The sequence below is a fragment of the Macrotis lagotis genome, chromosome 6 (genome assembly GCF_037893015.1).
Source record: "Macrotis lagotis isolate mMagLag1 chromosome 6, bilby.v1.9.chrom.fasta, whole genome shotgun sequence".
In the NCBI taxonomy this organism is placed as follows: Eukaryota; Metazoa; Chordata; class Mammalia; order Peramelemorphia; family Peramelidae; genus Macrotis; species Macrotis lagotis.
The window spans coordinates 58,885,990-58,912,861 of NC_133663.1; the positions used below are offsets into that span (position 1 = coordinate 58,885,990).

General features: G+C 36.2%; 1 protein-coding gene across 10 annotated transcripts in view; it reads right to left on the minus strand.

Annotated features, from left to right (window-relative positions):
• RHBDD1 (rhomboid domain containing 1) overlaps positions 1–26,872 on the minus strand; it is a 161,699-nt gene that overhangs the window by 118,367 nt on the left and 16,460 nt on the right. For 4 of the 10 annotated variants that reach the window (XM_074191250.1, XM_074191249.1, XM_074191251.1 and 1 more), the window contains one exon: positions 202–287. The exons of the other annotated variants lie outside the window; for them this stretch is intronic. The gene's annotated coding sequence lies outside the window, so the exon portion shown is untranslated. The remainder of the gene's footprint in view (positions 1–201; positions 288–26,872) is intronic. 10 annotated transcript variants of the gene reach the window in all.

A 26,872-nucleotide genomic window follows, 5' to 3' on the forward strand; every position in this document is an offset into this window, starting at 1 on the left:
CAACAAAATAATTAAAGATGTTCATTGGATAATATTTGTAAAAAACATATTTTTGAAACCAATACTGGGGGAAATCGTTAATGACAATTTCCTGCTGTTGATGATGACAAGAGAAATTATCAACATGTAAGGAAGACTGTATTTCTTTTTAAATGAAAATGAAAAAGGCAACTGGATGGCATAGCAGATGGAGTACTCAACTTTGTAATCAAGAAAACATGAACTCGTGTCAGGAAGACCTGGGTTGTCCCATTTTTAACTGTAACTCAGTTTCAAGAGTTTCTTATCTGTAAAATGGAAACAACAGCAATACTTTCATTCCACATCACTTGTCTTAAGGATCTTAAGAAAACAAACATAAAGTGCTTTATAAATCTTATTATCATATAACATAGAAGAATTCTATTGGATTCCCTGCTAATAGAACATAATCAATGTCAAGAAAAAAAACAGTTCCTTAAGAAGCACTGGCCAAAAATGTGACTTCTTGTATATTCTGGATATATTTGAAAGCTTTTCAGTCACTTGTATAAAAAAAAAAAAAGACCATGGAGTAGAGAGCTACAAAGTCTTTTCAGTTACACAAGTAAAAATTTCATTAAAAAAATCAAAAATCAACAACCAACAGTTCATTAAAATGGTGTAGATGGGGTCACTTCTACAGTATTTCAAAATCCTCTGTTGATAACACTTCTTCAACATGTCTAGTATAGGAATACGTTTTGCTTGGCTATACATATATATATATATATATATATATATATATATATATATATATGTTATGAGGATTTTTTGTCTACCAGTAATCTTTTTTTTTTAAGGTTTTTGTAAGGCAAATGGGGTTAAGTGGCTTGCCCAAGGCCACACAGCTTAGGTAATTATTAAGTGTCTGAGGCTGGATTTGAACTCAGGTCCTCCTGACTCCAGGGCTGGTGCTTTATCCACTGCGCCACCTAGCCACCCTGATTGTCCTGATGATGCCATGACATGCACATGAACTGGATTTGAGTGAGGGAAGTGCTGTGCTAAGTCATCAGTCTCACTTTCTCTTCCCAAGTCATTTGGGTCCAATGACGAAATATAAATCAGGATGACTACAGAGGTTAAGTGATCTGCTCAGGTTCATTCAGAGCTAGTAAACATCTAAGTCTGGCTTTGAACTCAAAATTTTCCTGGCTCCAGGTCTCTCTCCTCTCTTCACTGTATCATTTAAAAATAATTTAGAAAGACATAGGGGAAAAGCAGCTTGATATATTTTTAAATTTTAGTATGACCTAGTCATTGACAATGAGAAAAGATTTAGATGTATAGTTGTTTACATTATCTTGGTGAAAGAATTAAAATAAGCTAATCAGTGACCTGAAAATGCTTGAGAGTGGAGAAAGAAGGCAGTAATTTGTACCTTGATAATGCATTTCTTATATTTTGTTTCAACTTACCAGTTGATGCAGTGTGTATATAAAAATAATTAATTAAGGTTTAACCACTTTGAATGCTATTATTTTATTCACTATATTTTCAAACAAACATAAAAATATAAATGTCCCTGCCAACAAGGAAAAGTTCTGATCCATTGCCATTTACCCAGTTTCAGGAGAATTAGTCAGAGTTTTTCCCAAATGTATTGGTTAAAATGAAGGATTTACAAGGAATGGGGTCTATATTCTCAGATGAGATGAGAAGGCATAGATGGGATGCACTCTGAATTGTTAAAGGGAATACTTACATTAATGAGATCACTAGATCCATCAATGTATTGTTAAAGGAAAAAAATACTTAAAAAGCAGTTTTAAACTACTTTTCTATACAGATCCCCTGAGACACCCCTGTAGTGATTCACAGTCATTAGAAAAACCTCAGACTCATTTCTTTTCCCATTTTGACCATGTAATAGAACTGGTAATAACACCAAAGCTTCATAGTATAATGGATGAAGAAAGTCCTTTGAGTCAGGAAAACCTGGGCTCACAACCCCTTTCTCTGGCATACATTGCCTAGGTAACCCTTGGTAAATCACTTAATCTCTCAAAATCTGTTCAGTTAAGCAATCTACATTAGTAATGGGAGTTTCCTATATTATAAAATCACAGACTAGAAAACCAAGGAAAGACTGGACTATGAAACATCTAACATACAGAAAATTAGAATGATGACGATATAAAATAAAAATGGAACAGTTCCTGCTTTCAAGAAGTTTGAAGTCTATCTGGGAGAAAATAAGCCTATCTTTAAGTAGATAAAGAATAAGTACAAAATACTTTTGTAAGGACATTGGCTGCTGGTAGGGTAAGAAAAGGTCAATAGTGAAGATAAAGCATGGAAGATTTCATTAAAACATTTATTGGTCTTTTCCAGTGTTTTGTGAACGAGATGTTGAAATGTGGCCTAGATGTTATGATAGTCAGATTGATGTTACTAATTGAGATCAACTTGAAGAGATGTCCTTTAGAGGTCTACCACAAGGAAAACTACATGACAGAATCAGGATCCCAAAAGATCTCAAAAGATTACTAGAACAATGAGCTGAATCTAACAAGATGAAACTTAATAATAATTCAGTGCTTCATTTCAAAATTATTGAACAACTGAACTAAATTAACAACAACAAAAGCTAACTTGATGACCTTTGTTATTTAGTTGTGTTCTATTCTTTGTGAAATCATTTGGAATTGAGTGGCTTGCCATTTCCTTTTCCAGTTTATTTTACAGATAAAGAAATTTAGGCAAACTGGGTGAAGGGACTTGGCCATGGTCACACAGGTAGTTAAGTGTCTAAAACCAGATTTGAACTTCAGATTCATCTTCCTGACTTCAGGTCTGGCACTCTATTCACCATACCATCTGGCTGCTGAGCTTAGGCTGTACTGATATAAATATAGCACTTGAAATAAGAGAGCTACAAGGCAGGAATCAAGAAACCTTCTATTTTGGGATAAGTCATACCTTGAAGTCAAAGGAAATGGATCTATAGCCAAAGATAAAGGAAACATTTGCTGAGTCCGAGTGATAAAAGCAGGGAATGGCCAGTAAAACACAGCATACAAAATAATGAACTCCAGATCCATAGAGTATTTGGGAATAGATGATTAGTGACAGCAAGAAGTGCCTGGAAGGAATTATTTAATGCTTTAAACTTCTTGATTCTTATCATCCTGCACCAGTAAGGCAGTAGCATAATGAAGAGAAGGGCCACATTTGAAGTTAGAGGAGCTGGTTTCAAATCCAGAATGGGCAAATCATTTAACCAATCAACGTTTATTGGCCCACTGTATGCGAGGCACAATGATGATGTTTGTCCTTAATTTTCGAAGAAGACAAGTACATCAGAAAGATGCTATCGTGACATGCAAGTGAATTGGATTTGAGTGAGAAGCATACTGTGGTAAGCTCCTGACCTCACTTTCCCCTCCAGAGTCATATGGGTCCAGAGTCCAGATATGAATCAGGACTGGTGATAGTCCTTATCCACCAAGTCATCTAACTGCCTGGGCAAAGCACAGTGCTAAGTGTTGGAGACATAAAAAGAGGCAAAAGACGATCCCTGCCCTCAGGGAGCTTAACTTTCCTGGACTTTAGCTTCCCATAAAATGAATATGGATTTCATGTGGGGTCATCTATTATTGTGGGCCCACTGGAAGGTGGATCACAGCTGGTGAGGAGCCCTGGCAGTAAACTTGGGGAGGAATAGTTGAAAGATCTAGGTATATGCAGACTGGAAAAGAGAAAATTCGAGAAGTCACCTGAGTTGTGTTCAAACATTTAAAGAATTTAGGAAAGAGAATTGGACATATCCTATTCAATCCCAGAAGGCAGAGCTAGAATAAATGGGCAAAATCAACTGGGGTGGGGGGGAGAAGGGAAAGGGGGGGCTGGTTCAATTCAATTCTATTATCACTCAGTAAACACCAGAAAACAAAATCATGGCAACTTTCAAGTTTATACAGAGGGTGGGTAACAGAGCATACACACTACTGTACAGATCAAGAAGACTAAAGCATTGAAAGATTCCTTCCAGTCCCTTTTTGCTGTCACTCACCCTTGATTTCTAAATATTCCATGGATCTGGAGTTCGTTATTTTATGTGTTTTGTTTTGCTGGTCTAACCCTATTTTTAACCCTGGGACTTGGCAAATGTTTAATCCTTGATTGTAGATCCATTTCCTTTGACTTTAGGTCAAAGCATCCACTGCCACCCATATTCAAAATATGACCAATAAAAAACAGATTATCACTTATTTCTTACCTCGATTTTTTCTGAATATTATAGTCCTGCTTAAGATCAAGTTAACCTTGTTATTGTTATTGCTTTCATTGGCAAAACCACACTGCTGAAGTGCAATGAACTAAAACTGGACTTTTTTTTTCCCTCACACAAATTGCTATTTGGTGTTTCTCCCCCCATCTGCCTCGGAGCAGTTGTTTTTAATTCATGTAAATTATGGAGGAGGTTGAACTGGGTTTCTAAAGGTCCTTTCCAGTTCTAAAGTAATTTGAGGGAGGGAACTGGGGTGGGAGTGGAGGTAGGCAAGACTCTTGAATGACTTCACTGAAGAGTGGGCACCTTGAAAGTTAATAAAGATTTTGTTAGATAGAGATGAGGAACAGTTTAGGCAAACAGAGATGGGAGACAATATTGGTGGATGGTTGGTCATTCCTTTTGATTATATTAAGTGGAATTTTGTGCAGAAAGGATAGGAAGATTGTCTAGAGACAGTCTAAACTAAAATAGGTTTTCTGACCATAAATTAGGGCTCGATTCTTCCCTTTATATGAAGAATCATATAAGGGATTAATGCACTGAGAAGGGAGATAGTCTTCATGACACCTAGAATCCCTTCCACAATGAACAAAAAAGCCTTACTCCATTAGGGCCTTAGACCCCAAACCAATCAGTCCAGAAGGTCAGCCTGTTGCCCAGATGGGGTAATGCTATAAATGGTCAACAGATGGAATCCAAGAGCCAGAATCTAGGACAAGCAGCTCTCTCCGATTGAGCTAAACTGCCTGCTCAGAAAACACCCGGGACACTGGATCTGGATCAAGATAGGAATTCAGATCATCCAGTTCACACAAACCATGGATAGTACTCCAGAGAATAAGACAAAGTCAACATGAGGAAAAAACCAACGTGCAGGGGGAACCCTAGGAAGGAGAAGTAAGAAGGAAGGAGATAAGAGAAGTTGTAGATATTCTCACAGTACAAGTTAGAAAGTCCAAGATAGAAACAGACAGAAAAAAGTTCCCACAGATAATTCCAGTGGTCCTGATTCATATGTGGCTCTGGAGAACAAAGTGAGGGTGGCAAAGTCCAATTCACAAGCATGTCATGGCATCATCTCCTGATATGATATTCCAGAATGAAGGACAAACAACAATCAGAGGTTGAAGACAGTGAGACATTATTGCATTTAAGAGAAATGGGTTTACTAAAATCAAATCAAAAGATTGTAATTTAATGGATAAATTGGATGTTTAGTTGTCCGAATCTTTGTAATTCCATTTGGGGTTTTCTTGGGAAAGATGCTGCGGTGTTTTGCTATTTTCCTCTCCAACTCATTTTCTACATGAGGAAATTGAGGTAAACAGGATTAAGTGTCTTGTCCAGGATCAAACAGCTAATAAGGATCTGAAGTCATATTTGAATTTAGGTAGACAAGTCTTCCTGCTTGCAAGTCTGGAGCTCCATCCACTACATCATCTAGTTGGATGTTTAACACCTGACTGATTGATTGCCTTAGAGTCTTAGAAGTCATAGTCTAAACCCCCTAATTTTACAAACAAGAAAACTTAGGCCCAGATTATGAAAGTAAGTCATGACTCTATATCTTTAGTCTCTGCCATTTTTCAAAAAGCATTCATTAGCCCCCATGCCTGGAATAAGCTTACCTTCCACTTCTTCATATAAATGTTATTTCAATCCAAGAGAATGTAAGCTCCAGAAGGAGAGAAATTGTTTCCTTTATATCAAAGTGTCTTGAACAATGCAAGCAATTACTAATTAAAGTAAGTCACCATGAAATGAGGGGGAAAGGGGTATTTTAAGTCTGGCTATGTTACTAATCTACTCAGCTGGACCATTTTAGGAAATCAGTTTCTGGAGCTTTCAATTTTTTTGACTGTAAAATGAAGGGACTGGGCTGAAGTTGATTAAGTAGTGGTAAAATTCTTCCACTTTAAGAAAAAAATTCAACAGATTCTTTGCTATAAAGCCCTTTATTTAAAAAAGTAACATTTATTACTGTTTTCAAAAAAAATATTAGTAGCCTTAAAGAAAAAAAAACATATGAAAAAGTTTTAAAAGAACTTTTGCTTATAGGAAGTAGGACAAAAGTAAACAACAGTCTTTCAGACTTCTCTGGCCAAGACAGCCAATTGTAATGTTTTAATAATCTTAAAAACAGAGGAAAGTTAGAGTCAGGGTTGGAATACAATAGAGGAGAAAAAGGGAACAAAGCAAGGAAAGTGGAGCCTATCTCCTATAATAAAGGGGTACAAGTAGAAACAAATACAAAGGAGGAATGGATGAGGGAATAATTTTTTATCTAAAATTGTCAAAGAAAGGTAAAATAGAAACAATTCTATAAAAATGAGGACCAGCATCATACTAACACCAATAACAATAATAAAATTGCATTTATAGAGTGATTTACAATTTGCAAAGCACTTTCTACACATTATTTCTTCATTTAAAGCTCAAAACAATCCTGGGAGATGGTAAGGGATACTGAATCTCCTTTTAAACTGATGCCAGGTACAATGGATAAAGCAGCAGCCCTAGATTCAGAAGTCTGAATTCAAATTTGGCCTCAGACACTTACTATCAGTGTGACCCTGGGCAAGTCACTTAACTCTATTTGCTTCCAAAATGAAAAAAACAAACAAAATAAAAATAAAAGGTGAAGAATAAAAAAAAAAAAGGTATACTATGATGATGATACTGTAAAAGCAAAAAATTCTGAAAGATTTGGGAACTCTGAGCAGCATAAGGACCATCCACAGTTCCAGAGGACTAAATACAGAATGCACAGAAAGAGCTGATGGACTAGACATGCAGAGGAATACAGACATTTTTGGGGATATTATCTTTTCTTCTTTTTTTTTGGTAGGTAAAGGGGAGGTGGAAAGGAAGATAGTAACAAAAAAAGGCAATTTTTTTTAAAAAGGTAAAAGGCAAATACCATTGTAGATAAAGGACATGAAAAAAAAATCTACTCTCACTGGGAAGGTACATCCCTATAAAGACACCTGTGGCTAAGCTCATGGGGTACCACAGATCAGAGTCCAGAAAAGGCCCTTAGAGATGAACTAGTCCATTATACAGATGAGAAGACAGAGGCCTCACCGCAGAAAGAGAAAATGACAAGGCCACATACAGTCTCTAAGTGTAAGAACAAGAACCCAAATCCCATACTTCTCATTACACCACTGCTCCTCCTGAAAGTACCCACCAAATTGTTTATTGCTGTCAAAATTGATCTCTCTCCATTCGATCTCCAAGAGTATTCCATCTGAAAAACCCATAATTTCACTTAATTTACTGCCTCTTTTTAATAAGAAATGAGACCCAACTTTCATGATTTTATCTACATATTCTAAAACAGGAGCTGGCACAAAGTAAGGCTTAATAAATACTCACTGATTGATTGGTCCTATTTCCCCAACAAAAGTTCTCCACTAATAGTTCTGTCCAGTCCTCACTGTTCTATTCTGGCTGAGCCTTCAACTATAAACATCTCCCCTAGTTGAACATTTCTTTAAGAAAATGCATTCACTGTCACAGTTACAACGAATTCCTTAAAGCAGATGATTCCCAAATTCTGACCTCTTATTCCATCTCTCATTTTTCAGAATGACTCTAGAGCACTTTTAAAGTTTACAAAATGTTTTTTTCTTACAAATAATCTTGTCCTAGAATTTTCTCTCTTGACACCTTCTCCTCCTCCTGTTCCTCCTCTCTTTCTGTCTCCCCTCCCACCCCCTTCCCCTTCAGTCTTTCCTCCACACAGGTAATGGAATAAAGTTTCTCAAATATAGCAAGAATCATAGCCTGCTTCAGTACCTCTACGCCCCAGGATGGTAGGGTTATTGGAGTTTTTTGCATAACTAAATATGGATTAATACAATTCCATCCCTATTTTTCTAGGCCCAGACATCATCACAACCAAGGGAATATGATGGCTGCTTGGGGCTAAACCAGTGAGTCTGGGATCAGGGGACAGAGCAAAGTGGCCCACATAATGGTTTGCATGATGCTATAACTGCAACCTCATTAGTATAGGGCTCTAACTCATCGGACTAGCCAGTCACAGCCCAGCTGTGCATAGGTTCATTGAATGGGAAATTAATATTCTGCCTGGCTTGTCAAATTCATGAAAATCCTCAGAGAACATTGCTGTGTGTAAAAACTATGTTAGAACAGTCAATCAGAGGGTGATAGACAGAATAATCTCTTCAGAACTAGGACCACAAAAGTAATGATTGATCTAACAATTTGTAGCTTGGGGCCACAGCTTTGGGAAATAATGAGATGTCCACTTTATTCCCTATCTCCCCAGACTCTCCACCCAGACTCCCAAACAGGATGCAAAGGGTTGTTTGGTTTTGTTTTATTTTTTAAAGGGATATCTAAGTTAATATATAAAATAATAACAGCTGGGGTGTATATAATGGTTTATGGTTTACAAGGTAATTCATATACTTTCTATCAATTCAACCCTATTGCAAATTTGTGAGATACATAATTCAGGTGTTATTAGCCCTATTTGCAGACCAGAAAAATGAGGCTAAATGACCAAAAGCTATAGTGCATACACTTTGAGCCACCTCCCACTAAGAGCTCTCTAAATCTCCCTCTTTTCCCCTACTCATTCATGTTTGTTCCCTTTTTAAATTGTTCTGTATTACTTGAGATTTTCTTAATATCTATTTATCTGGATACATAATATGGTACTTAAGGGCAGGGGTTTTTTGAGTTTTTTAAATCTTTTTTAACATCTCCTTGTACAATAATAGTGCTCAATTAGCACAATTTGTTGAGTTGTTTTGCAGTTGTGTCCAACTCTTTGTGATCCCATTTGGGGGTTTTCTTGGCAACGATACTAGAATGGTTTCCACTGCCTACTCCAGCTCAATTTTTAGATGAGGAAACTGAGGCAAACAGGGTGAAGTGACTTGTCAGGGGGTACACAACTAGAAAATATCGGATACCAGATTTGAATTCAGGAAAATGAGTCTTCCTGACTCCAAGCCTGGTACTATAGATCCACTGCATCACCTAGCTGTCTCTCTTAATCACTGTAGGTGATTAATAAATGCTGAAATTCTTGTAGAATGGATATCCATTGTGATTGGTTGAAAACATAAAAAGTATAAAAAGCTTTGTTCCTTCAGTCATTAAGTATTTTATTTGTAATTTAAAAAGACTTTCCAGGAAGCAAAACTTGATTTTTAAGCAGGCTATGGGCATCCTTTCCTCACATCCCAAAACCTAAGTCCTACAGGCAGTTATCTAAAACATGGGGAGCCTTCCACAGAAACAGACACCTCTGTGTCCTTTGTGAGTCTATGGATGAGCTTTCTTGCCAAAATCTCCCAGAAAAGCATCACTTTTTCGTTATGCCTGCTGGCCAACACTGTGTCAGAGAGAAATGGAGAGCTTCTAGGAATACTGATCGGAAAATGAGCCATATTTACTTTAATGAGAAATTAAAAATTAAACGGGAATGTAATAAAACCTAAGTGGCTAGAACCAACATGAGAAAGGAAGTTTATAACTTGGAAACTGGATGGGTCTCAGGGGAGAAAGCTCAAGTAGAAAGGGAAGGAGGGATGAATGGGAGTGATTTTCAGCTCTTAGTGAACACAACAAATATTTCAATATTATCATTTAGCAAGAGAATAAAAATATCTCAATTTTTACATTTCAGACATTCAGTATGAATGAAAACTCTCTGTAGAAGACCTTAGAAAAGGAGAGAGAAGCATAGCACAATGGATAGAGGGCCATCTTAGCATCAGTTAAAACCTGGGTTCAAGTGCTACTTCATAGCTGTGTGACTCATTTAACCTTTCAGTTCCCCAAGCAACTAAAATATCTCTCTCTCTCTCTCTCTCTCTCTCTCTCTCTCTCTCTCTCTCTCTCTCTCACACACACACACACACACACACACACACACAAATAATATTTAAAGACCCTGAATTCACAGGAGATAATATCTATGAAAGTAGGCAGTAATAAAAATCCACGATCTCAAATATCTAAACATAAATGTCCAAAATTAGGGTCAAAGACAAGAAAAAAAAATTCCTAATACAACAAAGAATTCTTAAAGTCACTGAAACAAGGAGCTCTGAGGTATCACTGAGACATGATGGGATGAAACTCATACTGACAAATAACCTACTTCATTCAAAGAAACAAGATAAGGAAAAGTGGCCATGAGTCATCATAATAAGGTTAGTCAGTCAATAAGCATTGAAGTGATTATTATTAGTGGCTAAGAAAGAGACACAAAAAAAAATCCCTGCCTTCTCAAGGACTTACAATGTAATAATGTACATTCTACCATAAAAGGAAATCCCTTCAAGAGGAGAAGCACTGTGGAGAGCATTTGGGTGAAGATGGTATTGATTTCATTATTTATTTATTTATAAGTATGCATGTTTTTTCCTCTGAAAGAATTTAAGATTCTTGAGGGCTGAATTTCTTGGTCTTTATATCTGAAGCACCAACCAAAGAGAAGGCACTCAAATAAATGTTCAATTATTTGGTCTATGAGTGAGAACAGAAGTAATTTTGTCAATAAAGAATATACTATTTGGTCAGAAAAAGGAAATCAATCAATGTTTATTAAGTACGTACTATGTGAAGAACTCTGCTAAGTACCAGAAATAGAGGAGGAAATCGAAAAACAGCAATAAACCTGGCTGGTCCAATAAAGAAGGAGGGAAGTGAGCTTCAGTTATTCAGCCATTTGTTGGTGCACTCCCTCTACTAGATGCAAAGAATCTATTAACTTCTTGACTTGCCTTAATGAGAAGTTCATCATTCACAAGCTGAAGGAACCAACAAAGACAAATTCTGTTCTGGAGGAACTGGCTTGGAATGGAAATGATGGCAATGTCCCCTTGGTGAGAAGTGACTACTCCTTCTTAAGAGTTTTTTAATAGAGAAGAGCAAACCCGACAAAGTCTGACATGTGCCCTAGATCTGGGGAGAATAAATTTCAAAGTGTTCAGAAAGATTAAAAATCCCATGAATCAAAATGGGAAAAGTTGGCCCAAGAAGAAAGGGAAACATTCTTCAAGGCTTCTGGACAAGAAGATGATAGTTCTTCGTGCAGCGTTGATTTGACCACACCAGAATTACTGTGGTCATTTGTGGGGCCAGATTTTAAGAAGGGCTTTGATAAACTGGACAGAATGCTAGGGAGAGCAACTAGGATGGTGAAAGGACTTCAGTCCCTAGAATAAGTGGATAGGGTAAAGGAGATTGGGATATTTAATCTGGAAAAGAAAGAATTTCAGGGGAAACATGGTGGCCATCTTCAAGCATCTCAAAGGATACCATGGAGAATAGGAAGTAGGCTTGTTCTGTTTGGTACCAGAGGGCAGAACCAGGAATCCTGGGGGAAAGTTGCAAAGTGAATTGAGGGGTGTCAAGATATCCCTATCGGAAATATCAAGAACATCGCTAACATAGTGATGTCATTTTGGTCCTCTTCCAGAATGAAGGACAAGAACCAACCAACCAGGAAAAACTTCCAAAGAACCAAGCTGTTTGAAAACCAAGTAGGCTGTCAGAGGAGGCAGTGAATTGTTCCTCACTAGAGTTGGGTGGTCAAGTAGGGGCAGAAAAACCATCTAGGATGTTATAGAAGGGATTCCTTTTGAGATAGGTTATAATAGATATGCTAAGAAATCCTTTCAAATGTACAAGATTCTGGGATTTTACAGAAGCAAATTATATTAGTAAATTGTATTGGTGGAAAGAATTTTCATACTAAAAGATTCCAAAACAAATCAAAGGTTCAGTTGTATATGACTCTCTGTGACCCTTTTTGGGGTTTTCTTAGCAAATATACTGGAGTGGTTTCCCAGTTCCTTCTCAAGCTCATTCTATAGATGAGGAAACTGAGGCAAACAGGGTTAAGTGACTTGCCCAGGATCACTCAGCTAACAAGTATTCCCTGCACCACAGTAACTGAGCAAAGTAACTTTTTCATCTCAAAAGTTTTGAAAACACACATAAATTTAATTGGGGGGAGGAAGGGGGTAATCATATTAAATTGGAATCTAATTAAAATGGAACAATAGATAATTTCCTAATAGTTAATAGAATAATTATCTTTTTATACATGAGAAGTTGCAGCAGTGAGAGGTCAAAGTACACAAAAATGCAAAGTAGTAAGGCTGAGGCAGTTAGATCGAAAAATGAATAGACAGAACATTAGTTCAGGAGTCAGGGAGACCTGAGTTCAAAGCCAACCTTAGATACTCACTAGCTCTGTGACCCTGGGCAATTCACTTAACCCTGTTTGCCTCAGTCTTCTCATCAATAAAATGAACTGGAGAAGAAAAGTGGCAAACTACTCCAGTATTTTTGCCATGAAAATCCCTAATAGGGTCACAAGGATTTGTACACAATGAAAACAAGTAAATAACTTTACATTATAAATAGAATAAATATTTCTCCCTCTCCTCCAATGCATCTAGATCCAGCACCTTTCACTATATCCTGAGCAGCCTACCTGGCTCAGTTTTTTCAAATGAGTAAACAAACAAAACCATTCACTAAGAAATTCTCTTAAATTGTGTTTCTTATGAAGCAAATGGAGAAGGTTTATTCTCCTATATTTAAGACATAGCTAATTCATTCTATTAGCAACATATTTATTATTTTATTTTACAACTGTTCTTAAGTCTTTGGTCATTTCCATTTCAAACTGTATCCCTGCCAATTTAAAAAATGTTCATGGGGAGAAAGAGATAATCCTGCCTGGTTCAAATGAATGGGCAAGCATCTGTTGAGGCACTACGCACAGTACAAATTAGTAGGTACAAAGGTGAAAGATGATCCATAGTTTCTGGTGGACTTGATCCTTTAAGCATCCAAACTGATTGGTTGGTTCTTTTCCTTCATTATAGAAGAGAACTAAAATGACATTGCTACCTTAGACACAAGTTACAGTGTGTTCAATTGTGGCTGATCAGATCAATAAAGTTTAGAATGCCCTACTACAGGACAAACACAAATAGTCCATGTGAACAACTGCCTGAGTTCTCGAAACTTGCACATCTCATATTTTCTTGGGGTTGCTTCAATTCTGCTTTGCTCAGAGCACAGAATCCTCAGCTGTGACCCTGGGCAAGTCACGTAACCCTGCCTGTTTGCCTCCATTTCTTCATCTGTAAAATGAGCTGCAGAAGAAAATATCAAACCACTGCAGCATTTTTGCTAAGAAAACCCAATTGGAGTCATGAAGAGTCAGACACAACTGAAAACAACTGAACAAACAAATTTCTTGACTCCAAGCCCTGAACTCTATCTCCTGTGCCACCCAGCTACTCCACTTGCTATGTCCAGGCAAAACAAAATGGCCCTGCTGATGTTTTAAATTCTTTATTTTTATATAATTAGACATCTTACACATATAAAGAAGATGGAAAACTTGAGGAGCACACTACTTGGTGAGGGAAGCACTGGCATTAATCAGAAAAACAATAGTTTGAATCCTGCTTCTGCTATTTATTGTGTGTGACCTTATTAAGCCTCAAAGGTGGGGAGGAGGAAGAGTTAAATTAACCCTACAGATTAGGACACTGTGATCAATGCATGCTACATTGACACTCTCAAGATATGAAAAGAATTATAGTAAAACATTTGGTGTTCTGGGGCATGGCAAAAATAATACAGGATCTGGAATCAGAAAACCTAATTTCAAATTTCATCTAGACTGACTTGTAGCTCTCTGTACCTCAGTTTCTTCACCTATTAAAAAGGGTGGGGTAGTGAGTGAGGAAGATGGACTAGATGCACTTTAAGAGCCAATAAAACCTATTATTTAATGCAGCTATTTAGAAAAGAACATCCCAGGATGAAAAAGCCCAGGTCACAGAACTGAGCACAATGCTAACAAAGTGGACAATTTTTCCCCCAAACTATTCTATTTAAGATGGTATTTTGGAAAATAAATAAGATGCTGCCAATATAACTTAAACATATGAAAGGCCCCAACCAGCCTTAAAAGCAAATAAGCATGGTTACAATAACAACACAAAATATAATTACTATTTTTTTAAGGGGAAAATTTTGGCATACTCGCTCAACTTCCATCAGCAAAAAAAAAAAAAAAAAAAAAAAAGAGAATGTATTCAAAACTTCCCTCCCAGTTCTCTACTTATATATGAGCCTGGAAAAAGAAAATGTGGCTAGAAAATGTTTCTTTTTTAAATAATTTTTTATTTTTAATTTTTGGAATAAAATAAACATTTCCATAACATAATAAGAGGTGATTACACATGAAACTGCAAATCCAGTATGTACAACTTGCTATTCCCTGTAAATACCCAACAAAATGACAGTTTAAATTTACTTTTCCCCTTTTTCAAAAAACCAAGTCAAAACTCATTTTCCTTATCAGAGATGGAACTGAGAAGAAAGAAATCTTACTGGTGAAACTCATAACCAGGAGCTCCAGCATTACCCTAACCTAAAATGACAATACTAACTTATATCTTCATAGCACTGAAGTTCTATAATCACTCAATTAAAACAGTAAACATTTTTTTCAGGGAAAGAAGGCAGAGAAGGAGGAAGAGAAGAAGTAATAGCACCAGAAAATGAACAATCAGAAGCAAAAGAAGCAGCAGAAGCTGCAGAAAAAGAAGCTGAAGGAGAAGTGGGAGAAGGAAAAGGAAGAAAAGGAAGAGGAGGAGGAGAAGGAAGAAGAAGGAGGAGGTGGAGGAAAAGGGAAAGAAGAAAGGGGGAAAGAAGAAGAAAAAGGGAAAGAAGAAAAAAGGAAAAGAATGAGAAAGAGAAGAACAAGGAAAAGGAAGAAGAGAAAAAAGGAAAAGAAGGAAGAGAAGAAAAGAAGAAAAAGGGAAAGGAGAAGAAGAAGAAAGAAGAAAACAAAGATGAAGAAGAAAAGAAGATGGAGGAGAAGATGAAAGAATAAGAAGAGGTAAAGAAGTTCCCTACTTACAGGAAACTTATAAATCCTGTTCTTATCCTCCTTGCTCATTCAATCATCATGATAATCTTACATGAATTATTCATTCCCAATGCACTAAGTAAGGAGACATCTGACTGACTCATCCAGGGTCACACATTCTAGGACTTTAGTTCTGGCTTCTCCTGATTCCTAGACTGTGCCCATAGGATGGGTGGGCACACACAGACAAGGAACATTGGCAAGTTTTATACTTTGAAAATGCCTTTACCCAAACAAATTACATGGGAAATACAATAAAGACAGACATTTCATTTTGAAGGGAACAAGACTGAGGTGCTTTAAGTGATCAGAACAAAAGGAGCGATTTAAAAAAACAGTAGCCAATGGTACATTAGGTACAAAACATTCCTAGCTTCTAAAAGGAACAAGCTGAACAACAGCTTGGGGCATTTAACTGGCTTATTCATTTATCCAAAATACACTCTGATCACAGCATTTGGTCTGTCTCTGTTCTCTCTCTTTGCATCCTCTGCTTTCTTCTCCCTGTCTCTAGGCCTTATTATTACAGAGAATTTAAGCCAGTTTGTTTCTTCTGAACTCAGAAGCAGGTTGAAGAATCTCTGTAAATCTCTACCAAACAACAGTCACCAGAAAGAAGCTTAACTTGCATATGGTTCTTCCATCCCAAACTGACAACAGAACTGTCTCAAGTTGAAAGCAGCTTTGAATAGTCTTTCCACAGAAACCACTATTTCTAAGGCATTTTTTTTGCCCTCCTGGGACCCTAAAAGATCCTTCCATAAAGGATGAAAACTTATGAAATTTTCTTAGGAGAAAATGGTATACAATAAGGGGTATGTGAGTTTGGTGAAAAATGCATGAGTTTTTAAACTCAATTCTTGAAAAGAAAATTGCCTCCCCATTTCAAAATTATGTTTAAGGGTTTCATAATTTATTGCTTTGTATGGCTTGTAAGTATTTCATAGGCTACAAAGAAAATGAGAAAATGTATCTATATAGAGAGGGCTATGGGAATGTGTCCATAGAAATTATACATTTAAAATAATAGATCTAATGCATTTGATGTAACTGCGCATAACATGGCTATATACCACCACAATGCATTCAATTGACCACAAGGTCTAATATACCCAAGAAGGTTATTAGGTAGAGAGTCCTGGGGGTACAATATGGAATTGCCTTCTTGTTTCCATTAGCCAAAGCATGATAATTCTACAATGACAAGTTATACATGAAAAACGGTCTCCTGGCTCCTAAACCACTATGACCTGACGAGCTACATTAAAAGTTAAAACCCAGGGAAATCGGGGAGGGTTTCTTGTTTTGCTTGATACTCAAAGCAAAAAATAGATGGGAAAAGTAGAAATCAACTGAATGCAAACAGATTTCATGAATAAGAAATGAAGATTGGGATACAAGAGTGTCAGAGGTTAAGGGGGCATGAGATTTCTATGAATACTGTAAAGCTTTCAGTAATTACATTTCAGAGATTGAGGCAGCCCGTTAATTGAGGTACCTCCAACTTTGGCTATGCTCCAAAAGAAATCGGGGGGAGGGAGGGAGCTGTTTTCTGCCTGGAAGGCCTCCCATCTGCCCCAGTGAGCCTTTCATTAATCCTATGATCCCCTAGTCATCATTAACACCCCCTCCCTTTAAAAAATGGTGAAGTGTTTTTTTTACTTGTTTGTTTAAAAATAAATCAAACTCTGGGTCTATGAGTGACTGCAATAATAGACCACCTCCATAAAGCAAGATGGACAGATTCTTGTACCTGGCTATCAAGAAGAGAATTTCTGAAAATATCAGCAATATCAGGGTTCCACAACCCACATAAGGCTCAGGAGGGATGAAAAACTCAAGAAATTCTGAAGATGCCAAGATTCAAGTTCAGTGAAGAAGTGTGGGAATCTAAAAAGGCAGTATTAATGCACAAGAAATTCATCAGCCAACTTAAAATTTTAGAAAGATAAAAATAAGATGGAATTAGGACAGATAGAAGAGAATAAATTTTAAAACATGTCTCCCCAGAGTGTCATTGCTAAAACTTATATTGAGGAGATTCTTCTTTGGATATAGATTGGAAGAGACAGCCTGGGATTGTTTCCTTCTTGTTCTTAGATTGTAGATTTTATAATGGGTAGCCATAAAGCTATGAGAAGAGCCTTGAACTTTAGCAGATGTTCTTATTCCTTATATCTTCTCTTCCTTATATCCTCCCTTCTCTTGTCTCCAAATAAAGAAGTACAGACTAGGAAAGCTTAATTGAGCTTTGGCATGGATATTCAGAAAAAGGGAGTTATTAAACAGAAGTCTCTAATTTCTAGAAACTTATCTAAGATGGACAACAGTAACATGAGACACAATGGACACGTAGAAAAAAATGAGCAATGAAATACAATCATTAAGTCAATAAATAATATTAATATCATTTGAAATACACATGCAAAATGGCTAACTGCAAACTACAGTAAAAAAGTCAATTAAGTCATAACAAAAACAAGCAATTTGGAGCCAGAGGATCCACTCTAAGTCCTGATATTGTGGTGATTAGTTCTTTGATTTTATATAATTCGTTTTGCCTGTATAACAGACCTATTTTCTTCATATGTTAGATTGGGCTTAACTAGGTGATTTTTAACAGACCTTCTACAACTGAACCTTTGATCCCATGAGTTATAATAATTTTAGGTTTTCGTGGGAAGAGAGACAGATGTGTCTTCCCAACACCATCTTTCAAGGAGTTAAAGTAGGAGTGATTTCCTGCTGCCAACCATTACCTTATCAACTATCTTATCTTTCTGGCTCTAATTTCTCCCTCCTATAATCCACATTATAGACTAATGTTTTAGTTTCAAACAAATTTTTTTCCCTCCATATTATTACTCTGCTTTGGATTCCAAGGTATTCATTCACCTTCCCCAGACGCCTTCTTTGTCTATAAAATGAGGCTAGCTTGCTGGAGATTTCTGATAGCTTTAATATTCTAGGATTTTTATACCATAACCCCCTCATCTGCTAAAGTTCAAGGCTCTTCTCATAGCTTTATGGCTACCCATTATAAAATTCCACAATCTAAGAACAAGAAGGAAACCTCCCAGGCTGTCTCTTCCAATCTATATCCAAAGAAGAATCTCCTCAATCTAAGCTTTAGCAATGACACTCTTGGAAGGCATGTTTTAAAATTCATTCTCTTTTATCTGTCCTAGTTCCATCTTATCTTTATCTTTCTAAAATTTTAAATTGGTTGATGAATTTCTTGTGCATTAATATTGCCTTTTCAGATCCCACACTTCCTCACTGAACTTGAATCTCGGCATCTTCAGAATTTCTTGAGTTCTTCATCCCTCCTGGGCCTTATGTGGGTTGTAGAAGTTTAGACAATTTGATCCTACCACATCCTTCCTTTAAATTCTTTGAAATCTGTTTCCCATAAACAATTGTACATGCCAGACTTTTTCTGGTTTTCCTCTCTTTCTCTTTGACAAATTCTAGTGGGGAGTAGTCTTCCCCCTTCAAGATACCCATATTCACTCCAGAAAACACTTCCTCTCCTTGGTGAGAATCAGATGTAGACAAGACATTTTCCTTGTTTCCTTTCAGAAGGATGGAATTATCATTAAGGCAAGTCAATTAGTTACCTCTATTTTTGGCTAAAAGAGAGGTCCAGCAAATGAGAAAATAAATCTCCCATCACTGTGTCAGATTGTTACCCACATTTCTCATCTTTCCATCCATCCTTTTTTAAGTCCAAGTGGACCATAATATAATGATAATAGTTAGTTTCTATTTCTGCTTTCTTCATCTTTACCCAAATAATTTTCACTAAACTTCCCATGTAACCAACCAACTAACTTTTCTTTTTTCCAACTTCTGACAGATCTGTCTTCTTCAGTGAGGTCAGACTTTTGATTGTCTCCCCCACTGTCCATGGTCTTACCTTTTGTTCTCTACCCTCCAATCCTAGCCCAGGTAATTAGAACAACCACCCATCCCTTCTCTGAATATTGAAATATTGGGTTTCATAGTATCTAATATATTACTGGGGAAAAAAAATGTGCCAAAGAAATACTCGTTGAATTTCTGAGGGCCAGTGAGTTAAGACTAGGGCAGAGAAGGATAGCAAAGTTTAGCTTATACTCAGACTTTAAACTTAAAAAAATGAAGACTAAGAGGTCAGCATAGGACAGCAGAAAGAAAAAACTAATAGACTTGAATCACAAAAATTGGGCTGCCTAAATCTATGACTCCAAAAGATGATGATTCCAGGGGATGAATAAAAGGCTCCTAAAAAAGAGAATTCTTATAAAATAGCCTTAACATGGTTTGGTGACCCAACCAATAAAACTAAGGGCAATTAAGGTCTGGAAAGACATACCAGATAAAGAAAAATGTCAAATGTTTTCACTAAAGTAAAAATAATTTCTATTTTATACATTTAAAAGTTAATAAGGAAATTTTTTTAAAAAGGTAATTAAGGGAAAATTAACCTGGTACTATGGGGAAAGAGAAAGGGGGGGAAGTATATGAGTGTGTTTGCACATAGGAGTTTAAATTAAATAAGGAAAATGATTCCATGTGATTAAATTATCTGAACAATGAAAATCCATGCCTAAGGTAAGAAGCAGAATCAGTGAAGAAATTGTCAATTCAGGATTTGATAATCATTTCTTAGGACAGTACAGCTTGTATCACAGTTCAGGGAAAAGAAAATGAGCCTTAAACCTTGGGGAAGTTTTGTATAAAATTAGTATAATATAATATAAATAATATAGTATAGTGTAGCAGAAAGAGCAGGGAGACTAATAAAGAGGCCTGGTTGAAGATCAGTTCCCCCAATTACACGTTATATGGTCACAGACAAGTTGCTTAATCTTCTCAAGTGGCTGACCTTCTCCAAACCTCAATTTACCTTCCTCAAGAGTTAAAGTGATCACCAAATGAAATTTTTGCAAAATATTTAGAGATTCATGTGCTATTTAAATGTCAGGGGTTTTTTGTGGTTTATTATCACAGGTAAAATAAGGATAAACTCTGGCACTACCTATACCTCATAGATTTGAAAACCTGAAAGTTCAATACAGAATTGAGTGTTGATTATTGTCTCCATTATTATAAAGTTCATCTCCTAGAAAGACATCATGAAATAATGAAGAGAGCACAAGACCAAAAGTCAAACTTTTGCTAAAAGAAATCTAAAATGTGTCTATTCCCTCCAGAATCCACCACTCCGCCCCAAATACCCAATATTCTTGAAAGTGCTTTATACTGCATGGATAACAATGGATCAGTGAAGATGAGCTAGTCATGAGATCAATCTGGACGTCAGATTAATCCATCTTTTATCCCCCCCCCACTATAAATCTCCTTGATAACATTCTCATCCTTCATGGTTTTTAAAAAAATTTATTTTATTTTTCATTTATGGAATGAGCATTTCCATAATATAGTATAATAAAAAAATGACTGCACAAGAAATTGCCAAATCTGTTACGTACAACTTTATACTTAATAATCATATAATTTTTTCCCCTTTCCTCCCCATACCCATCTAGAGGTGGCTACCATTGGACACAGGTATACATTTGTAAAATTATTCTATATGTTTCTATTTATCAGTCCTTTTGCTAGGCACAGATGGCAACTTTCTTCATATGACCTTTATAGTTAATTTATAATAGTCAAATTAGTATTGACTATGAATAATTGACTATATAGAATTGACTACTAGTAAATCAAATGGGTATTTATATTAGTCAAAATAATCTATTTGCTTAGTTGTTCTTAAAATAATGTTGCTGTTATTGTATACAAAATTCTCTTGTTCTAATCATTTTACTCTTCATTATTTCATGCCAAGTCTTTCTATGGAGCTTATCATTTCTTATAGCACAGTAATATTCCATCACAATCCTATGCCACAAGTTGTTCAATGATTACCACTTCATACTTTAAAAAAATATGCACACTTTAATTCCAGGAAATTCCACTTCCTATGTCAGTGAACAAGTATTTATTTTGTGATAAGTCATGTCCCATTTGTTAAGGGAAGACTTAAGCCTCCAGGGGACCAAAACCATACAATTTTAGAACAAAAGAGGCACAATTTTCATGCCTCCCAGATAACACACAAAGGTCTTGTGCTCTGTTTTCCTGCAGCCTTGATATGCTGGAAGAAACTAATAAACTTTTTTTTCCCATTTATTTTCATTCATTCATCCTGAATGAGAAGTGGATTCTTAAAGGATTCTTTCCCCTACATATGTCATGGGCTGTCCAAAAGGTCTCATGGTTTAAAACCCTAAAATATTCACTGCTAAATTGTAGCTCAGTGATACATTTTTTTAAAATAATTACCACTTCAAAATGATTATATTCTACTTTCTTAGCTTCAGTACTTTAAAATGATCTACTGTTCTTGCTATTTTTTATAATTCTGTCATTGAAGTAGCTATTGCAAATTTTACCTCTTCATGCCTACCCTTAGGAATAATCACAAATAATATTAATAGTTCTGGTTGATATATGACTTTTAAAGCGTACAAAACATTTCCTTTACAACAATCCTGAGGTGGGTAGTAAATATGTATTACCCATAATATAAGGCAAGAAAATTGTGGTTAAGCAACTTGCCAAAGGTCATACAACTCCTTCCCCCCTCATATTTACTGGGCAGAACCTCCTATGTTCCTACTTCTGACTTTCAGGTTTGCCCAAAGCAGAAGGCACTTAATATTTGCTTCATATGGATCATCCTTAATCAATCTCCCCCTATACTTCACAACAAATTCTACTCTCTATATATCAAGTAAGGCACTCATTATTGCCTCTGGATCTTCATTCATCTGCCTGAAATATCCTTCCTCTCCAATAGTCAAATCTGTCCTTCAAAGGACAGCTTTCATGATTTTTTCCCTATTTATTCTAACTTCCCTTATTCTCTGAGTGGATTCTCCCAAATTCCCTATAACACTCTAAGATGACCACTTTCATAAGAATTTTTTCCTTACTTATTCTAACTTTTCTTCTCCTCAAAGTGGATTCTCCTAGATTCCCTGTAATATTCAAATTTTAAAAATCTTTGACTATGAGGTTTTAGAGGGTATCTATTCAAAGTAGCTCATATTGGACTGCCTGGTATTCACCATGAATTGCCTTAGAGTGTTAGCCATTTTACCATATAGAAGAAAAATCCGAGCTTGTTAGCAAAGCATCTGGGTTTTTCCCCCTTTGATTCACATGACTCCCCTTCCACACATTCTACACTCCAGCCAAACTGCCTCTATGAATTCATGAAAGTCATCCCTCATGCTTACAATATATATTTTCTTTACCTCAGTCTCATAAAATCTTTTTTCTTCCTTCAGGGTCCAGGTCAGGTAATTTTACATAATCCAAAAAAAAAAAACCTTCTTTGTTCCCTTTACTTCTCAAATATCTTTTTTAGCATTTTGTCGGATCTCTTCTTTGTCCTGACCAGTTCTGCTTTGTAGTGCACATAACAGAGAGACAACATGACCAAGTAAGAGAGCTGAGCTCAAAGTCCCAAGGAGGCCTGGAGACAAGTCCTCCTCCAGACACATAATGACTTTGAGCCTGGGCAAGCTCTAGTCAATTGTCTAAGACTGCTGGGAAGAAGGTGGCCTACATTGATATAGGAAGTTTTTTGACCTGGGAGTTCCCTAATATTAATAAAATTGAGATATAATCCCAATCTTATCATACATGTCATATCTTACCTAGTCAACCATAATCTCCTTGAGGTCAAGGACAAGATCGCTTTTCATTTTAATATTCTTATATATAGATATAATATCTGATATATATATACATATACACAGACTAAGTTCAGAAAATATTGCTAAATCAATTATTTCAAGTGTCAATTCTATTTTTCCTGTATAATTAACTAATTATAGCATGACCATTTATTAAGCAGATACAAACTGACATGATCTCTGGCCTGGTGGAGTTTACCAGTATAGCATAGGAAATATAATACACACACACACACACACACACACCTATTCACAACAACAAATGCAATAAGAGTAGAGGGTGGAAGCATTGAGAATTAAAAAAAAGTAGACATGTATGAAAGATGAGAAAGTTCCTAATAGGATAAGGATAATATTTCAGAAATGTTTCCTTTGGGATCTAAAATTTTTAAAATTTACAACTCCTTACCACCCCAAAGTAATATCCTAAGAATTTCTAACTAGCCTTACTCTTCATTTCATGAATATTAAATTATTCCATGTGTTACTTTTCTCTCTGTAGAAAATTAATTAATTCTTTCACAACCATTTATTAAGCAATTGTTGGAAGAGATGCAAATTAAGATATGACCTCTGCTCAAAGCTCATTACTATACTTACACCATCTCTTCCCTTGTCTCTCTATCTGGGATACTTTCCCTTTTTACTGTCTGCTGATTAAATCTTGGCCATCCTTCAAGACCCAGTACAAGTTCCCACTCCTCCATGAGGCCATCTCAGGTCAATATAATCCTCATTGCTCTCCCCTCCTATAACACTTATCAATCACCAAAGCAGAGGTATCTTATGGCCTTCCTATGGATTGTATAATCATGGAAGAGAAAGGTCCACTTTGTTAATGATCAGCTACCTCTAATAGAAGGAGTGGCAGCAGAAATAGCAGCAGAAAGGGGTTTGAAACAATTGCTTTAATTTGCAAGGTCTTCAGGGAAAGAATCACCTGTCCAGTAACAGGAAATAGGTTACATCAACAAAATTCTTTAGAGAAAGTTATTAATTGAAGCAGGGTCTTTAACCATAACTTACTATAGAAGTGGAAGCAGCCTTCCTTCAATCAGTCTACCCAAGAATTTTTCCTGCTGTTCAGATTTTTAAAATGCTCTTCAGTGGATGAGTAAAAAATAAACAAAAACAAAATTCTTGGAATGCTAAGGCAGCCTTTGTTACTTTCATAGGGGAACCCAACGTATTTCCCTTATGGAAACTTCTGAAACTTTCCATTTATTTTGAGTAGGTGACAAAAAATGCATCCATGTGGCAGGCTCTATTTAAGACAAATGTTCACTTCAAGTCCAGTTTGAAAATTTGTACATTTTGGAGGTTGTGGCGTGTTTGGGAAATCAATGGAAGAGAAACGAAATAAGTTTGTCATTGTCTCAAGTCTCACTAGCCTTTTAACAAACACTGTAGAGGCTGGGAGAAGAATGTTTGAGATTGTTGAAAGAACTTTGTGTTTAAAATGAATAGCATTTCAGAGCCACAGCCCAGCACAGTCTATCATTTTTCTTATGTTGGTGTTTCCTATGAGGCCAAATGTGAAAAAAATCCTGTGTTGATACATTTTAGAGGATAAACTATCATTCCTGGCTTTTGAGGAAGGAAGAAAGGTCACTCAGAAATGGAATAATTTTTTATTTCTGTTTTTTTAAAAGACTATGTTTTTACCTTTGCAAAGTGGTTTCAGCATTAACCTTTCACTTTGTACCTAGCATCCTTCAAAGTAAAGCTCAAATGTCATCTATATACAGGACCTTTCCCAATTCCCCACTTGTTAATAGAAATTATGCAGGATAATTACATATTATCTTCTCAAGTGTTATACTGTCATTTTAAGCAAACTGGGAGATCAAGGAATAGTTTACCGGTCAGATCTATGGAAAGGAAAGGAGTTTATGACCAAAGACGAAATAGAGAACGTCATTAAAAACAAACTGGATAATTTTGATTACATTAAATTAAAAAGCTTTTGAACAAACAAAACACACTGTAACTAAAATCAAAAAGACATGTAGTAAATTGAGTAACAATTTTGACAACTAGTATTTTTGACAAAGGACTCATTTCCAAAATATAAAGAGAGAGGGGTGGCTAGGTGGTGTAGTGGATAAAGCACCGGCCCTGGAGTCAGGAGTACCTGGGTTCAAATCCGGTCTCAGACACTTAATAATTACCTCGCTGTGTGGCTTTGGGCAAGCCACTTAACCCCATTTGCCTTGCAAAAAAAGCTAAAAAAAAAAATACCAAAATATATAGAGAACTGAGTTAAATATATTTAAAAAAAAGCCATCAGGGTGGCTAGGTGGCACAGTGGTTAGAGCACTGAAGAGCCTGAGTTCAAATTGACCTCAGACACTTAATAATTACCAAGCTGTGTGACCTTGGGCAAGCCACTTAACCCCATTACCATGCAAAAAAATCTAAAAACATAAAAAAAATAAAATAAAAAACCAAGCCATTCCCCAATTGACAAATGCTCAAAGAATATGCAAAGGCAATTACAAATGAGGAAATCAAAGCGATACAGTCATATGAAAAAATTACTCTAAATCATTACTGATTAGAGAAATGCAAATTAAAGCATCTCTGAGATACCACTTCACATCTCTCAGACTGGCCAATATGACCAGAAAGGACAATGATCAATGTTGGAAGGAATATGGGAAATCTGGGACTCTAATGCATTGTTGGTGGAGCTGTGAACTCATCCAACCTTTCTGGAGAGCAATATGGAATTATACCCAAAGGGCAATAAAAATGTGCATACCCTTTGATTCAGCAATATTACCCCTGGGTCTATATTCCAAAGAGATCATGAGAAAGGGTAAAAACATCATTTGTATAAAAATATTCGTAGCAGTTCTATTGTGGTGGCAAAGAACTGTAAATTAAGTGAATGTCCATCAATTGGGGAATGGCTGAACAAACTGTGGTACATGTACATTATGGAACACTATTTTCTATTAGAAATCAGGAGGGATGGAAATTCAGAGATGCCTGGAAAGATATACATGAACTGATGCTGAGCGAGATGAGCAAAACCAAAAGAACATTGTACAACCTAACAGCAACGTGGGAGTGATTATCAACCTTAATGGACTTGCTTGTTCCATCAAGTGGGACAATTTTAGGGTATCTGTGATGAAGAATACCATCTGTATCCAGAGAAAGAACTTAAGTTTAAATAAAGACCAAAGGCTATTACCTTCAATTTAAAAAAAAAAAAGTCCTATATAGTATATAATTTTGCTATCTCTGATATTTTACTTTTTCCTCAAGGATATGATTTTTCTCTCAACACATTCAATTTTGATCAATGTATAGCATAGAAACAAAGTAAAGATTATCAAGTTGCCTTCTGTGGGGGGATGGGGAAGGGAAGGGAGAGTGAGTGAAAATGTGTAAAATTCAAAACCTTACCCAAAAATGATAGGTAGAAACTACTATTGTATATAATTGGAAAACAAATAAAATATTTATATAATAAAAAAAGAAAAAATGTTATATTGTCTCCTACTACCTCCCCACTCCAAAAGAACATAATTATGTTCCCTAGGGGCAGATACTGTTTGCTACTTGACTGTATTCCCATCACCTAGCTAGTGTATCTTAAGCACAATAAGCATTAATTGAATTGAAAATCTAAAGAGAAATGACCAAATTTTCTCCCAAACTCCCCACTGATTAACTTCATGATTGATTCTTCAGGACAAGACAGAAAACCAAAATTGGCAGGATGTTACAGTATGACATGGGAAGCTTCCTCACTCAATGACAATTTAAATACCTTTCATGGCTTTGTACTGGTTTGGATTTCTAGTTCCAAGGATATTTTGGAGGAAGTGCATATAGATCTGGCATCTTTTATCTCAACATGGAATCTATAGATGATACTGCATTTCTCAG